The 5,621-nt window shown below is 39.2% G+C and overlaps 1 pseudogene; it reads right to left on the bottom strand.

Annotated features, from left to right (window-relative positions):
• Positions 1 to 3,451: 3,451 nt before the first annotated feature.
• Positions 3,452 to 4,469, bottom strand: LOC118840118 (annotated as a pseudogene).
• Between the last annotated feature and the right edge of the window lie 1,152 nt (positions 4,470 to 5,621).

The raw sequence follows: 5,621 nt of genomic DNA, 5'->3' as shown, positions 1-5,621 counted from the left end.
TTCCCTCCTCAGGCCAAATCTGATGAGAGCAAGGTTCACTCATTCCCCCCTCACATACCCTCTCCCTCCTCCCACAGAACTGCTTACTCTTGCCACCTTTATGTGAGATAATCCACCCCATTCTATCTCTCCCTATCTCCCTCTTTCAATATGTTCCTCTCTCATCCCTTAATTTGATTTTATTTCTTTTAGATATCTTCCCTTCATCTTCAACTCACCCTGTGTCCTCTCTCTCTCTCTCTCTCTCTCTCTCTCTCTCTCTCTCTCTCTCTCTCTGTATATATATATATATATATATATATATATATATATATACACACATAGATATATACATACATACACATTCACTTATATATATATATATATGTACATAAACATATATACATATATGCATATTCCCTTCAGCTACCCTAATACTGAGATCTCATGAATCATACACATCATCTTTCCATGTAGGAATGTAAACAAAACAGTTCAACTTTAGTAAGTCCCTTGCAATTTCTTTTTCTTGTTCTTTTTCTTGATTACCTTTTCATGCTTCTCTTGATTCTTGTGTTTGAAAGTCAAATTTTCTATTCAGTTCTGGTCTTTTCACTGAGAAAGCTTGAAAGTCCTCTATTTTGTTGAAAATCCATATTTTGCCCTGGAGCATGATACTCAGTTTTGCTGGGCAGGTGATTCTTGGTTTTAATCCTAGCTCCATTGACCTCCGGAATATTGTATTCCAAGCCCTTGTGGTCCCTTAATGTGGAAGCTATATTATCCTGATTGTTTTTCCACAGTACTCAAATTGCTTCTTGCTGGCTGCTTGCAGTATTTTCTCCTTGACCTCGGAGCTCTGGAATTTGGCAACAATTTTCCTAGGGGTTTTCTTTTTGGGATCTTTTTGAGGAGGCGATCTGCGGATTCATGCAATTTCTATTTTGCCCTATAGCTCTAGAATATCAGGGCAGTTCTCCTGGATAATTTCTGGAAAGGTGATATCTAGGCTCTTTTTTTTTTCATCATGGCTTTCAGGTAGTCCAATAATGTTTAAATTATCTCTCCTGAATCTATTTTCCAGGTCAGTGGTTTTTCCAATGAGATATTTTACATTGTCTTCCACTTTTTCAATTCCTTTGACTCTGTTTTATAATATCTTGATTTCTCATAAAGTCCCTTGCTTCCACTTGCTCCAATCTAATATTTAAGGTAGTATATTGTTCAGTGGTCTTTTGGACCTCCTTTTCCATTTGGCTAATTCTGCCTTTCAAGGCATTCTTCTCCTCATTGGCTTTTTGGAGCTCTTTTGCCATTTGAGTTAGTCTATTTTTAAGGTGTTGTTTTCTTCAATATTTTGTTCAGTATTTTTGGGGGTCTCCTTTAGCAACTCATTGACTTGTTTTTCATGGTCTTCTCACATCCTCCTCATTTTTCTTCCCAATTTTTCCTCCACTTCTCTAACCTGCTTTTCCAAATCCTTTTTGAGCTCTTCCATGGCCTGGGACCAGTTCTTGTTTTTCTTGGAGGTTTCTGTTGTAGGCTCTTTGACTTTTCCCACTAACCTTCTCTGTTGTCTCTGGTGTTTGTGGGTTGAGAAGTCTGGTAACTGCCACAGCTCACTGATTCAGGGTGCTAGGGCCTGTTCTCTCTGGCTCCTGGTCTGGTTGGTCCTGCCACGGCCCACACTGGGCTCTGCTCTACTCCACCCCCAGCTACGTGCATGATAGACCTCATCCAGTGACCATCCAGGCTGTCCTGGGCTGGATCCCTGCGTCCGTCTGCTATTTTGTGGGTTCTGCAGTTCTAGAATTTGTTCCTGAGCCATTTTTTATAGGTTTTTGGATGGACCTGGTGGGGGAGCTCATGCAAGTTCCTGCTTTCCAGCTGCCATCTTGGCTCTGCCCCCCAGGCTAAATATTTCTAACCTTATATTCAAGGTATATAGGATTTTAGGTGTGACTATATTGCTTCAACTATGACTAGGTTGCCAAATTTTTCATTGTTTTATTTTTAAATAATATCTATTATTACTACAGTGAAATTTTGGGTTTGTATTAAAACAATTCTTACAATTACTTACATGTGACTTGGATAAGGTGATAGGAGCAATAAATGCTTTTTTTTTCAACACACTAAATTCAGTTCTATGAAGATGTATAATATCTTCTAAAAATAACACCCCACCAAAAAAAGGTGTTGCATTCATCATAAAGCATTAGAATGCTAAGTAGGAAATCAAAAGATAATTGGAGTAATAGGCAAAATAAATTACAAAATGAAGAGGGGCAGAGGCAAATAGAGTTTTGTTGAGATAACTTGCTCATCATAACAAACACTTTTTCAACAACTCAAAAGGTGACTCTATACATGGATATCTCCAGATGGTCAATATCAAGATCACATTGATTATGTACTTCATAGCCAAAGGTAGAGAAGCTCTTTACAGTCAGTTAAAACAAGACATGGAGCTTACAGTGGCTCAGATCATGACCTTCTTATTGCCAAATGCAGACTTTAAGAAAGGTGTGAAAACCCATCATATCGTATGGATATGACCTAAATAACATTCATTATGAATATGAAATGAAAGCACCAAATAGATTTAAGGTTTTTGATCTGGTAGATAGGGTGCCCAAAGAACTATGGACAGAAGTTTGCATTAGTGTATAGGAGATAGAAAAAAAAAATTCAAAGGAAAACATGAGTAAGAAAGAAAAATGGTTGTCTGATGAAGCTTAACAAATAGCTGGAGGAAAGAAGAAAAGGAAAAGGAAAAAAGTGAATGATATACCCAACTGAACATAGAATTCCAGAGAATAGGAAAGAGAAGTAATATAGTTTTCTTAAATTATCAATGAGAAGTAAAAGAAGAGAACAGGAGAAAGGGAAAGAGAAGATATCTCTTCAAGAAAATTAGAGATGTCAAGAGAATAGTTCATACAAAAATGGGCCTGATAAATGACAAAAATAGAAGGGATTTAATAGCAGTAGAAGAGATTAAGAAGATGTGGCAAGACTATATAGAAGGCCTATACAAGAAATAGCTTAACATCAGTGATGGCCACAATGGGCTGGTTATTGATCTAGAGTCAGACATCCTGGAAAATTAAGTCCAGTGGGCCTTAGGAAATGTTGCTGATGGTAGAGCTAAAGTAGGTATTGAAATTCCAGCTGGGTTACTTAAAATCCTAAAAGATGATGCAGTTAAAACGTAGCACTAAAACTGGCAACAAATTTGGAAGACTCAACTGTGGCCACTAAATTGGAAAAGAACAGTTTATATCCTAATTCTCTTTTTTTGCACTGAATATGGTGACTTTATTGATGGTACATAATATAAGACGCTAGGCTTCTTGGGACAAGGATGTGAATGGGACATGGGATCCCCAGTATAAGAACAGGTTAAGAATACGGGGTCCCCAATGGTGGACCTCCTTTTTTGTTTGGGGATGAAGATCCATGGCTTTCCACTTTACTCCTTGGAGGCCATGTAGACCATGAGGTCTACTACACGGTTGCTATAACCATACTCATGTCATACTAGGTAATGAGCTTGACAATGTGGTCATTGAGGGTGATACCAGCATCAGCATCAAAGGTAGAAGAGTGACTGTCACTGTTAAAGTCACAGGATACAACCTGGTCCTCTGTGTAACCCAAGATGCCCTTCAAGGGTTCTTCTGATGCTTGCTTCACCACTTTCTGGATCTCATCATATTTGGCAGGTTTCTCCAGGTGGCAGGTCAGATCCACAACAGATACATTGGGAGTAGGAACATGGAAGGCCATGCCTGTGAGCTTCCCATTCAGCTCAGGCATGACTTTGCCTACAGCCTTAGCAGCACCAGTGGAAGCAGGGATGATGTTTTGGGAAGCACCATGCCCATCATGCCACAGCTTACCAGAGGGGCCATCTACTGTCTTCTGGGTAGCAGTAATGGCATGGACTGTAGTCATGAGTCCTTCCACAATGCTAAATTTGTCACGAATGACCTTGGCCAAGGGGGCCAAGTAGTTAGTAGTGCAGGAGGCATTACTGACAAACTTAAGGGAATTATCATATTTCTCATGCTTCAATCCCATCACGAACATGGGGGCATCAGCAGAAGAGGCAGAGATGATGACCCTCTTGGCTCCACCCTTCAAGTGAGCCCCAGCCTTTTCCATGGTGATAAAGACTCCAGTGGACTCTACAACATACTAGGCTCCAGCATCTCCCCATTTAATATTGGTGGGATCCCACTCCTGGAAAATGGTAATGGCTTTTCCATCGATCACCAGCTTCCCATTCTCAGCCTTGACAGTTCCCTTGAACTTGCCATGAGTGGAATAACATTGAAACATATAAACCATGTAGTTGAGGTCAATGAAGGGGTAATTGTGGCCACAATGTCTACTCCACCTGAGATGAATGCAGCCCTGGTCACCAGGCGCCCAATACGGCCAAATCGGTTGACTCCAACCTTCAACATCTTGTTTCAGGGATACAACTGAAGCAGCAGATCCTGGCAATGAGCTTGGGAGACAAGCTGATGGCCTTACAACCCCATTCTTAAAAAAAATGGCAATACCAAAGAATGTTCGAATTACCAAATAATCACATTTATTTCACACACCAGCAAGATTATGCTTAAAATTCTGCAAGCTAGGCTTCAGTAATATGTGAATTGATAATTACCAGAAGAGCAGGCTGGTTTTAAAAGAGGCAGAGGAACTAGAAACCAAATTGCCAACATTCAATGGATTATGGAGAAAGCAAGAGAATTCCAGAAAAATATATATATATATATATATACTTCTGTTTCATTGACTACACTAAACCCTTTGACTGCATGGATCACAACAAAATGTGGCAAGTCCTCAAAGAGATAGGAGTGCTAGATCATTTTTCTGGTCTCCTGAGAAACCTGTTTATGGATTAAGAAGCAGAAGTTACAACTGAACATGAAACAACTGATTGGTTTAAGATTGGGAAAGAAGTATGACAAGGCTGTATATTGTCATGCTATCTATTTAACTTATATGCAGAGTACATCATGGAAAATGTCAGGCTAGATGAATCAAAAGCTGGAATTTAGGATGCAGGGACAAATACCAACTATCACAGATATACAGATGACTCCACTCTGATAGCAGAAATAGAGGGATTAAAAAGCCTCTTGAAAAGAGTGAAAGAGGAGAGTGCAAAAGCTGACTTGAAGCTTAACATAAAAAATACAATTTTGGCAATAGGCCCCATCACTTTCTGGCAAATATGAGGAGAAAAATGGAAGCAGTGTCAGATTTTATATTCTTAGGCTCAAAAATCACTATACCCATGACATTAAAAGACACTTGCTCCTTAGAAGGAAAGCTACAGAAAATTTGGAAAGCATACTAAGAAGCAGACATTGCCTTTCTGACAAAGGTCCATAAGAGTCAGTTTTTTTTTTCCCAGTAACAATGTATGGCTTTGAGAATTGGACTATAAGGAAAGTTATGCTACAAAATCAATTTTTTTGAACTATGGTGCTAGAGAAGACTTTTGAGAGTCCCTTGGACAGTAAGGAGATCAAGTCAATACTTAAAGAAATAAACTCAGACTATTCAATGGAAGATCAAGTACTGAAGCTGAAGTTTACATACTTTGGCCACATAAT

The sequence above is a fragment of the Trichosurus vulpecula genome, chromosome 2 (assembly GCF_011100635.1).
Source record: "Trichosurus vulpecula isolate mTriVul1 chromosome 2, mTriVul1.pri, whole genome shotgun sequence".
NCBI classification, from domain to species: Eukaryota; Metazoa; Chordata; class Mammalia; order Diprotodontia; family Phalangeridae; genus Trichosurus; species Trichosurus vulpecula.
The sequence above is the reverse complement of the archived record's forward strand: the minus strand, read 5'-3'. Positions and strand labels throughout refer to the sequence as shown.